Source organism: Musca autumnalis, unplaced genomic scaffold (assembly GCF_047663935.1).
Source record: "Musca autumnalis isolate F117 unplaced genomic scaffold, ASM4766393v1 scaffold_1, whole genome shotgun sequence".
NCBI lineage: Eukaryota > Metazoa > Arthropoda > Insecta > Diptera > Muscidae > Musca > Musca autumnalis.
Genome location: NW_027411644.1, coordinates 247,958,912 through 247,972,033, shown reverse-complemented (window position 1 = coordinate 247,972,033; position 13,122 = coordinate 247,958,912).

Sequence of the window (13,122 nt, the reverse complement as noted above, 5' to 3'; positions counted from 1 at the left end):
CTTTCAAAAACAAACAACAAAATTGTTCGTCATAAAATTTTACTATAGGTCTCAGAATACACCAAATCTGTTAATCTTATCTAATCGCCAGGAATCTCTAAAAATGAAAAACACGTTTTAGGGTTAAAATCGGACTTCTTACTTATTTAGCTGGCCCATTACAGAACATTTGTTCCATAGACCGAACTAAGAAAAGATCTCCATTTCTCTCTGTTTAGTGCTTTGCTTTCTGGAATACCGCGCCTTGTCATCTCTTCATCCACTTGTTTGCGCCATCTTTTCTTTGGCCTGTCAATTCTGCGTGCACCGCCATGTGGCTCGAATTTATACTCCATTTTAGCGGGTTAATCATCACTCATTCTTATTATATGGCCTAGCCAACGCAATCGCTGCATCTCGATACGTTTAGCTATATTGATGTCGTTGTATAGCAGATATGGCTCGTCGTTTGTTTGTTGTGTTTACGGCGGTGCCGAGGTATACGAAGTATTTTACTACCTCAAAATTATAGGAACCAACTTCAACAGTTGGTCCGGTCTCAATGGACGCATTGGGCGTCGACACCATCAACTTCGTCTTCTCGCCGTTTACCGCCAGACCCACTTTAGCAGATTCTCATTCGACCTTCATAAAGGTATCGGCTACTTCTTTTACTGATCGTCCCATGATGTCTATATCATCAGCATAAGCAAGTAACATGTGACTATTGGTGTTGTTGTTGTAGCAGGATAAAAACCTACGTAGAACCATAGGTTTGAGATGTTGGGCTGGCAGCCGCTGGCAGGACCACTATGGTTCCGAGTCAATCCGGTACGAAAGAACCCGCTGCCGTGGTGTACATTGTGCCACTTCTTTTGACGTTTGCCTCTCGTATAACCTTTTCTAGCAGGATGTTGAAAAGGTCACACGAAAGGCTGTCTCCTTGCCTGAAACCTCTTTTGGTACAAAACTCTTCGGAGAGGTTCTTTCCTATTTTAACTGAAGATCTTGTGTCAGTTAGAGTCATTTTTACAAAGCCGAATGAGCTTTGCGGGGATACCAAATTCAGACATGGCTTGGAATACCTTTGCACCTAGCATTTTCCTTCAGCCAGTTTATTGCTGTCTTTTCCTCATCTCGGCCGGGTGGTATACATCCAATACCATCTTCTGTGATTGGATCTGTGGTATCTTCGTCGACTTCGCTACTATTGAATACCAACAGTTTGGGAAAGTACTCTTTCCATATCCTTAGCACACTGTATGTATCAGTTACCAGATTACCTTGCTGGTCTCTACAAGAGGATGTGCCAGTTCCAAAGCCATTAGTTTGATGTTTCACTCTTTGGAAGAATTTTCGGACTTCATTCTGTCTCCTGTACATCTCGATTTGTGCACACTCGCGCTTTTCCATTTCTTTCTTTTTCCTGCGGAAAAGACGTTTCTTCTCTCTCCTTTTCTCCCGGTAGCTCTCTCGTGCGCTACACGTTGCTACTGATTGTAAGTAGCCCTTTATGCCTCATTTTTCTCTTCGGTAGCTGCACGACACTCCTGGTCATACCATGGATTCCTTGGTGGATGTCTCTGGTATTCATGTACTGATTTTGCCGCTGTTTGTATGGAGTGGGTAATGTCCTGATATGTTATCGGGACGAGGAATGCTTTGATTAAGCAGTTGGACCAGTTGAGTGGAATATGCTGTGGCTATCTGTTGTGATTGCAGCTTACCGATGTCCAACTTCCGTGTTGTGTCTGTTCGCACTTCGCTGCAAGGTGGTGGTCCGAGTCTATGTTTGCACCTCGGAACGATCGTACATCCAACACGCTTGATACATGCGTTCCATCTACCACAACGTGATCAATTTGATTTCTTGTTCTTTGATCTGGCGACAGCCAGGTGCCTTTACGAATATCGATATACTTAAATCTGGTACTGCTACTGTTTCTTGAAGCTGCAAAGTCTATCAGCCTCATACCATTGTCAGATGTGTCACAGGGAGACTTTTTGGCATTAAAATCGCCTAGTATAATTTTAATGTCATGGGCAGGGCAATGGTCATAAGTTTCTTCTAAGCGCTTGTAAAATATATCTTTGGTCTGTTCGTTCTTGTCTTCAGTGGGAGCATGAGCGCAAATAAAGCTGATGTTGAAGAATTTTGCTTTTAGCGAATTGCAGCGAGTCTTTCATTCACTGGGGTGAAGCTGAAGACCAGATGATTTAACCTCCGACCAACTACAAATCCGTAACCAAACTCATGCTTTGTGTCATAACAGCTATAATACAGTGCGTTACTTTTAGGTGTTGTTGTGACGCCTTTCCTGTTCCATCGTATTTCCTGTATGGCAGTAATGTCGGCCTTGTACTTTTCAAGCACATCTGCCAATGCATAAGCTGCACCTTCTCTATAAATAGTGCGAACCTTCCAGGTGCAGATTTGCAGATCATGGTCCTTAAAACGTTTGGGGGTTCGTCAACATTAGAGGGGTTTGTTTTTCTTTTTTTTTCGTTTTTATGTAGTAACTGTTTTTTCTAGGGGAGTGTTACCGATCAGACGCCCAAACGAAAGTTTTTAACGTTCTTATGGGTGAACGCGCGGCACTTGATAGCTATCTACCTTTAAGTTAATACTTCAAGTTAATACGTAAAAGTAATATGAAGCTCTAGGTGAAAAGTGTCAAAAGAAGAAAAATTCTACAAAAATTTCATTATGGGTTTCAAAATAAACCATATACATATCTTGGGATACCATTTCCTTAAGAAAATTAGATTACAAATTTATACATATTAAGATGAAATTATTGGTTTACATTTTTGATTGTTAATTTTATATAATTTCAGGACTGCTAAGAATGTTATATGTTATGGTTACAGATTTCTTTTATTTAGATACTCATTGGGAAATTTCATTTGAAACATTTCTTTCTTCAACAATATCCCCGAAAAGTGAAGAATTTTTCTAGATTTTAGATTTCAGGTAAGTAAAGGAACACAACTTTTTCTTTATGAGCTCATACAGAATATGTTCTGCGCTCCATTTAAACAGCTTTTAAAATATTTGTGGTGAATATATATTTGAAAAATATAGTAAGCCCTGATAGGACCTGCCAAAATTGCGTATTTTAGTAGTTGCTTATATTGTATTTGAAAATACGTGAGAGGTCGACGGCTATGGTCCAGGGAAAATATAGGTGTTATATGGGCTCTCACATGCACGACTTGTCGTGGCCCAAAATAATACAATTATGGGAGTAATTTCTGCTTAGGTGACATTTACGGAATTAACTCTAGAAATATTCTTGTCTTCGACGTCATCTCTATAAAATTATGTTTTGTGGGACAGTTTCGAATAAACTCAGAGGAAGTTCGACTTTAACCCTAAAACGTGTTTTTCATTTTTAGAGATTCCTGGCGATTAAATAAGATTTACAGATTTTGTGTATTCTATATAGTAAAATGTTATGGCGAACAATTTTGTAGAATATTTGGATTTGATATGATCACATTTTAAAGGAGTTTTTGAACGATTTTCGAAAAAGGACAAAAAGACCCCATTAATGAACGCATGAGGGTTAAGAATTTGGACAAAAATATGTCCCACACCCTCCTCAGTAAAGTTCCAAAAGACATTATATACCTAAAATGCAAGTATTCCAATATATCTTAAGTCGAATATTTCGAAAACAAGTAAAAAATCATCAGTCGGCTTTGCCGACAGAGATATACCCTCAGCCTGTGTGGATTGAAGTACTTTTTTGTCGCAGAAACACTTATGTTTTTAGGGGGTTCTCAAAATTTTGGGCGTAAGGGCCGACAAAAATATGGATAGGATTAAAGCTCAAAAATTTGCGGGGATATCGATATATAGGGGTTTTTAACATACTAACCACACAAACATGTTGAATACTTGTGTGGGTGGTACCCCAAGGATTGAACAGATAGGGACCAAATTTGAAGATAAAATAAGTTTCGACAATATTTAGAGATCCTAAGTTTTGACCAAATCGGTTGCTACGTCTTTGAGATATCGCTCGTACAATTTTAGCGAATATTTTCGTACTTTTTCTAATATTCGAATTTCTTCTAATATTCGAAGAAATATTACGATATCCATAGTGTGGACGAACCCAGTATTCGGTTCGACCTCTACAGCCACTACATTTGGTGCCATAGGCGTTTATTACAACTTTCGGGCTGTATTCTCAGGAAGTATGGACTTACCCCTGAAAAAATTTCACTGTAGTAATTGAGGCATCGAATGCAAGTTGCTTCATTGAAAATTAAAGTGATTTTGGAGAAGTTCTTAAAGTGAATTTATCCAAAATTTTGTGTGGGAGGTACCCGAAGGAGTGGACAAATATAGTTCATATTCGAACTCGATCAATATCTGGTGGATATATTAGGATGTGTAAGGTATGGATTATCTTATCTTGCGATCCAACCATTACACACGGTATCAAAGGGATTTTTTGCAACTTTCAGGTTATTGTCTCAGGAAGTATGGACTTGCCCCTGATGAAACATGTACCGTCGTATGTGGTGCAGTGAATACAAGTTTTTACAACAAAAATCAAAGCGATTCGAGAGCAGGCCCTAAACTGAACTCAGCCGGTTCACGTGTTTTATATTTTTAGCTCTACTTTCTTAATCTAGCTCTACTTTCTTGCACAGTGTAATTGGGGGTCAAATTCGATAGCTTATATAACGGAAGCAAGGTCTTTATGTTCCTAACCAGCAGGACTTGAATTGCAGATAAAAATACCTGTTTAACCATACAGCTCTATAGGCCAGTTATATGCCAACGTTATTTGTGATACATCCAAATCATCATCGTGTTGATAGCCATCGCCCAGGTATGTCAGGATATATATTCTATCTGTAGATCAGCAGGCATATGAAGCAAGTTTGATTAGTATTTTTACTGATGCAGTTGCAAAGGCTATAGGAGCGAATCGCATGAGTACCGTCCTCGGAGATCACCCATCGTCCGTGACAGTACATGAACAACAGCTACATCGAAAAGCGAGAGTGGTTTTGGAGCAATTAAGGTGGTGCAGCCGACTCAATTCCTGTTGGGCTAGGATGGATGGCTTAACACAGAACATCTGCCCAGCATGCAATAACTGAACGCATAATACACTGCTCCTGTTCAACTGCCCAGCCAAGCCAATTCACCTAACTCCGATTAAAAAGATATATTATATTACCCTTTTCAAAAAACTTCAATATGTAGTAATAATTATGATTTGTATCTTGCGATATTACTAAATCCAAAAATGTCGTTAGGTGCATTATCTGGAAAGGGTTTTATATGGTCCAACATTTGATTTGACAATGGGACTGATGGTGAACTAAAATGTCAATACATTTTTTATCGTCTTCCTACTTGGGTGGACTCTTCGCAGACGCAGTGGCGGGCACTTGCTAGTAGTTAAAAAATGGTTAAACATAGAAAATAGCATACTTAAAACAAATTAGCTTTTGTATGACTGATAAACAACTATATTTGCGAACACTCTATGTCCACTTGATCTACAATGTAATAGCATAGAAACAATGTTAGTGTAGATCATTCTTTATTACAGTGGTTTATTTTGTTACATTTGAAATACCGGTTTTGCATATGTGCAATTTAAACATAACTCTGTTAACCGTTTTCACCTTTTCGGTATTCATGTAAAATTACAGTGTACTCTCACTGATCAGTACACTCTTTGAACATGTTCTCAAACTACACCTGTACTGTTTAAACCACAATTATATACAGTAATAGTAACGAAACTGGTTCTGTCTACATTTTATTTTCTTCGCATCTATTTTGTCAACAGCTTTTTTGCAAACTCTTTCCACTTTATTGCCGGTTTGTCTCTCAGTCAGAATTTTGTTTACTTTTGTTCACCTTTTATTGTTGGGTGGTACATGTTGCTCTGTTAAGATACAATTTCAGTTTATAGCTAACTGTTGAGGTGTATTAAATGGTTGCCGCAACACTTTATGTTCGCTCGATATTTTATAGATATACCGCTAGCTTTGTTTTTTAACAAACAAGAAGTAACTTATATTTCGTCTGTATTTTATTTAATTCAAAAACAAATCGATTTTTGGCATTAAGCTTGTTTATATGTATGATACTACTAATGTGTGTTTTAATTGAGTAGCATTTTTAGATACAGTGGAACTGCGATCACATGTAATCCTCGATAATTCGTAACAAATCTTAGTTGTTATAAGTTACGAATTATCTGCATGAATTTTAGAACCTTCGACAATACTTATTATTGTGGATTTCGAAGTGTTATGCAACCATTTTTTTACCGCGTTGTAAAATATGTGTTTTCTTACAACCTTTTATTTTCGACATCAATAGTGCCAATAGAAAACCCCAAACCAGCATAAATAGATCAGACTGCTCAGTACGGTGATGATAACTAGTTTTACAACCTAGCGCTCTTTATCATATTTTGATGCGTTTTTATTTACGATTAGACAAAATGCTATATATAAGGTGATTCGATAAAAAAACCTAACTCGAAAACCACTTTGAAATAATTATTTTATATCATTTAAAATAAGTTTGTGCGTGAGGTTTTTATTATATTGAATAACCTTATATGCAAAATATTATCTAATCTTTTATAATCATAATTTAATATATAGAATGACAGATTGTACTGACCGATAATATGAAAGTCCTATATCATTGAGTACAAAGCGCATTCGGGCTTTACTCTTTGGATTGAGAGAAGTATATGTTTTTTTCTGGGAAACCAAATAAGTAATAAAAATATTGGTGATGATCGGATAACTTGCCCAAACCAATGGGAAAAATAACATTGCACAATTCCTTCATCGAGGCAAAATTCAATTGAACGTGATAAACAATAAATATTCAGAAAACAGCATTTGAACCAATTCCATGAATGTCAAAATAAAATTTCAATAAGAATATAAATGGGATTCTACCCGGTATTTACCCAAAACACGGGTAAATACCAGGTAAATACCCGATAAATTTAAATAAAATTTTATTTTGAAATCAAAATTTTGTTTTTCTGTCAAACAGAAAATTCAAAAGAATACCAGATAAGCGGGTTAACCACGCGTACCAAACGTTTTATATGTCAAATTGGTCGTTGGAGTTGCTTGTGCGAAAAATTTTACGATGAATGCAAACATTATAGTTTTGTCGAGGAGGACTTAAATGTCAAGATTATCCACTAAAATCGTGGGTTAATCCATCTGATATATTATAAAGTTTGGATTGTCATGCATCTTAACTAACTTTAAACAAAAATCGCTTATCTCACAGAAAACGGCCTGCCTACCACATGTTTATCATTCTCAAGTGAACTGTATTTTATAAAAATAGTTCTCTGTTGAACTAGAAAACTCCCCAGCAAAATGTTCGATGACAAATCATGAGTTGAATCATGGGTGCAAGTGATCTGGCTTGCCATCCTTTTGTCATTTTCACTTATGAATTTTATATGAGCGTCAAAAGATGACGTTCTTTTTGGAGCATGTCATTTTAACCAATACGTTAACATGTAATTTTCACCAATGCTTTGACATGTCATTTTAACCAATGCATTGACATGTAATTTTCACCAATGCTTTGGCATGAAATTTTTATGTCTTGTTTAGAAAATTAAAAATGCTGTATTTAAATATGATTTTCATGACAAACAAAACTCTTTATTAATTCAAACAGATACATGAAATAATTACAACTAATTTATCAGCAAAAAAACTTATATAAAAATTGCAATTTATCACCGTCAATATACCGCAACAGTGTTTACTTCCTCCTCTGTCCGCATTTTGATTTTATTTCATTTTGCAAATTTTTTTTTCTATTACACTGTGCACACATTTTTAAGGTGATCTTGTGCAAACATTTCGAACTGAGGATTTTTCACAATAGTTATACATCTCCAAAACCGTTAATTTTTTCTGATATTTTCTTTTGGAAAGATATTCCCTGGAATGTAATACACAACTCTTCAGAACATGTCATTGTTGCAAAATGCCTCTATGCCGTTGTTTCAGTACATTATTTAACGACGATATAATAAAAATGTCAAAAATGTAGTGAAATCCGAAATGCCAGTATAAACTGTTGGTGTGAACTGTGTTTGAAATACGTGTTGTAAAAGATATGATGCAAAATATCACTGAAACAGCATGAAGTAAACATTTTAGAGTTTCAGAATGTTCTAAAGAATTGTTGAGAACTTTATTTGGAAGATTTTTGCAAAAGGTTACTTGGTTCAACTCCCAATAGTTTAGCCGATACTGACCAGAATTTTAGCAATTATGTAAAATTGTCTATATTTTATAGATTTTGATGCCCTATATGGAGTTCTTCTTATGTGTTTTTTTTTCAAAAGGTAAGTTCTACTAGGTTAGGGCTACAATATTGCTAAAGACAGCAATGCCAAATTCCTATTCGTTTCTGAGATAAAGGCCTGATAAATACAAAAAAGTGTAGATTTAGTTTTGATGAGGCCATAAAATCCGAACTGGATCTTACAGGACAAAACCCTACTAGGGTTTTTGTAGTCTAAATATGTACTTGCAATAAATTCATACTATAAGTTGTTTGTATTTTCAGTTTTGCATAGTGTTATCTTCCCAACACCAGTTCAGATTTCGACATGGACTCCAACTGTACTCCTTCACGTATTTCATGTTCGTGAATTAGTCCCAATTTTATAACAAAATTTTTGAAATGTATACTCTTTCATTTCGATTTGCTTTTTAGGGATCTCTAGAGAATCATATGAAACGAAAGGTGTGTAGGCCCTTTTTCAGGAAAATATCATTTATGCGCAAAGGTCTCAGTACTGGAGCTGCCTCGGCTGCTTGCCTTGCTTGCTTCTGATAAAAGAATAAAAAAGAAAAGGGCAACCTTGCGCGAAATTGGCTCGGCCTTCTTTATTCTTCTACTTTTGTTATGTCAGAAATGAAGCAGGGAACAACGCAAGCCGGCGAGGCAGCTTATGTTCTCAGGCCTTTATTAATTTATTTTTAAGTTAAAACATTTTCTTTCCAAAAGTCGTTACTTCTTTCTTTTCAGACACTTGTTTCTTTTCTTTTTGGACTTTTCGTGAAGCGAGATTTGATTGATTTCTTTCTATGCCAGATTTAGAACAGATAAGGGAATTTTTATACTACCAAAGAGTGCAGTCCGATTCTATTGTTAGCTCGATAATTGGGACTTCCTTTTTATTGCAGTGTCTGAAGGACGTTTCGAGCTAGGTACAACACCGTCTGTTTAGAAGTCGTACTTGTATGATATACAGGAAATGTAAGACAACATCACGACGAGAGTTTTAATAACTTTGGTCGTGATTTCGAGTATCCGACAACATCAAGCCTATTGTAAATAATAAACCTTATATAGCTTAAAACATATTTAGATAAATAAAACAAGTAAAAAAGTATCAGTCGGCCTTGCCGACAGAGATATACCCTCAGCCTGTGTATATTGAAAAAATTTTTTCCCAAAATACGTATGTATTTAGGGGGTTTTAAGAAATTTGGGCGTTTGAACCGACAAAAATGTTGATTAGGATTAAAGACCAAAAGTTTTGCGGAGGAGATACTAAAAGAAATGGATCGACATTGACCGTTATGGAAGTGGATCTCCAGCCACAACATATGGTGCCATAGGGGGTTTTTACTTTCTTCGGGCTGCTTGCTCAAGAAGTATGGACATGCCCCTAAAAAAACGTTTAGCATCGTAATTGAGGCAGCGAATGCAAGTTGCTTCAACAAAAATCAAAGTGATTCGATATCAGGTCTTAAAGTAAACTTATCCGAAATTTTGTGAGGGAGGTACCGGATGGAGTGGACAAATATAGTCCATATTTGAACCTGATCTATATCTGGTAGATATATTAGGGTGTGTAAAGTACCACTCCCTTCAAGAGTTACCATACGAAAAAATTTTCCGAACATTTTTGAACTTTTGTGGGGGAGGTACGTGAAGGAGTGGACAGATATGGCTTATCTTCAAACTTAAACTATGTTTGGACAAAATATTACTAAGGCCAAATTTTGGACCGGATCGGCAGATCCTTTTGAGAGTTATCTTGCGCTCCAACCACCTCACACGGTGTCATAGGGGTTTTTTGCAACTTTCATGCTATTTTCTCAGGAAGTATGAACTTGCCCCTGATGAATCTTGTACCGTCGTATAGAGGACAGTGAATACACTTTCCTAAAACAAAAATCAAAGTAATTCGAGAGATGGCCCTAAACTGAACTTTTCCGAAATTTTGTGTTGGAGGTACCCGAAGGAGTGGACCGATTAAGTCCATATTGAAACCTTATCTAAGTCTGGTACACATTTCACGATGGGCAAAGTATGGACCAAATCGGGTACTTCCTTCAAGAGTTATCGTGCTTACAAATTTTCCGAACATTTTCGAACTTTTGTGGGGTAGGTACTGGAAGGGAGTTTACCGATATAGCCCATCTTCGATATAGCCCATCTAAACTAGGTTTGGTTAAAATATTATGAAAGCCAAAATTTGAACCGAATCGGTTGCTCCGTTCGAGAGTTATCGTGCGCTCCAGCCAGACAGACAGACGGACGGACATTGCTCAATCGACTCGAAATTGTCTAAAACCATTGTTTCGATGGGACACATTTTGTTAGCATAAATGCTGAGGGTATAAAAAGGTGTGTAAATAAAAAAACCCAAACATCATCTTTATTGGATCGAAGGAATGGGTTCAAATGCTGATGAAAAGATCGGATTTTTCACGGCTTCCTTGGCATGGGTTCAAATGCTAATGAAAAGACTGGATCTTTCGCGGCTTCCTTTGCATGGGTTCAAATGCTAATGAAAAGATCGGACCTTTCACGACTGCGTTTGAACCAATGCAAAAGATGACATGAAATCACGTCATCGCATATAACCCCTTCCTTCAAATTTTGCTGGGTCTCTATGCACGCAAGCCTCACCAAGAAATTCACTGAGCACCTAGTTTTTCTCTACATTTGCCGTTATAAAATCAAGTGATCCAAAGAAATCGAAGTAATCCAAAGAAACCAAAGGTATTTTCGTCTCCTATGGATCCTAACAGGACATAACTTTTACATCAGAACCCTTGAATAATTTTTGGTCAGCGTTTTTACACGCAAAAAAACGGCCTCTCTAACATATGTCCCAAACATATTTTGCAGCAAACATATATATGTTTGCAACAGTCCCAAACATAATATATGTTTGGGTCTGCAAACAAGTATATGTTTGGGTGGAAACATATATATGTTTGGGTGCAAACAAAGATATGTTTGGGTGGAAACAATTTTATGTTTGGATGCAAACATTTTATATGTTTGGGTGCAAACAAATACAAACCCAAAAGGCACAAAAAAAACAAACACATGCACCAGTGGGCGCTTACTGAGAGCAAGGGAGCGTAAAATTCAATGTAAAACACTTTAAAATGTGTGCTCACTTGCTCTCAGTAAGAACTCACAGGATATCTCTATAGTATACATACAAATGTGGTTTTTTATTAAAAGGCAAAAGAACAACAAACACATAGGTACATACAAAATTCCAAAGAAATACATAACACAATTTAATAAAAGAAAAACTGATTGAAATAATTTGTAAATAGTCACACTTTTAAAAAGCAAAAATATATAGAAACGTAGTTGAACGCTTCTCCTTAGTTGTGAAATAAAACAAATTGTCCTCATAGTTGAAATCATCAGCGGGGAATCGGCATCTAGAATCAAATGATTATGTAATGTAATAAATAAATATGGATATGCCATATTTCAAATATACATAAGTATGTATGTAATTACCAATATTAAATGCGATTTCTTCCTTGTCCAATAAAATAATTCCATTCAACTTTCCGATTCAATTATAAAATGTATTGGGCATTTAATTTACTAAACAGCACAATTTCTTTAAGAAAACACAAAACACTGATTTATTCACTCACTTTACCGTCTTGACTCTACAAAGGCAACTAAAACACTGAAGAAAGAAAAAAAAATATAATTCATATCATTTCTTCTTTTCTTCTTCGTCTGCTGCTAAGTTGGTTAACAACAACAAAACAAGAAACACACGAGTTTGACGCATATATGCCACCAAAGCCCCCTTCTTCGCTTCTACGTCTTCTATTATACCACTGTTGGGTAGAAATGCTCGGGCTCATACACAAAAGTGTAAAAAATACATGAGTCTCTCGCAATTTGCCATCCATTGTATTATACAATACACACAACTCTTTATTATAAAACAGTATTCCACAGCCGCGAGAGCACTGTTATTACTCTCGTTGACAAACATCCTCTCTCCACCCATGAAAAAAATGTTTTAACATAAAAAATATGTTTTACCCAAACATATCAAATTGAGATATGTTACAAAATGTTGCAAACATATATTTGTTTGCAACCGGTCCCAAACATATATTTGTTTGGATCCAAACATATTTCTAACATAAATTTTTCTGCGTGTAGGATAGTGTTATGATATACGTACACGCAGAAAAATTTATGTTAGAAATATGTTTGGATCCAAACAAATATATATTTGGGACCGGTTGCAAACAAATTAATGTTTGGATCCAAACATAATATGTTTGGGTCCAAACAAATATATGTTTGCAACATTTTGTAACATATCTCAATTTGATATGTTTGGGTACCAACATATTTTTTATGTTAGAACATTTTTTTCATGGGTGGAGAGAGGATGTTTGTCAACGAGAGTAATAACAGTGCTCTCGCGGCTGTGGATTGCTGTTTTATAATGAAGAGTTGTGTGTATTGTATAATAGAAGACGTAGAAGCGAAGAAGGGGGCTTTGGTGGCGTGTATGCGACAAACTCGTGTGTTTCTTGTTTTGTTGTTGTTAACCAACTTAGGAGGAAAAGAAGAAATGATATGAATTATATTTTATTTCTTTCTTCAGTGTTTTAGATGCCTTTGTAGAGTCAAGACGGTAAAGTGAGTGAATAAATCAGTGTTTTGTGTTTTCTTAAAGAAATTGTGCTTTTTAGTAAATTAAATGCCCAATACATTTTATAATTGAATCGGAAAGTTGAATGGAATTATTTTATTGGACAAGGAAGAAATCGCATTTAATATTGGTAATTACATAC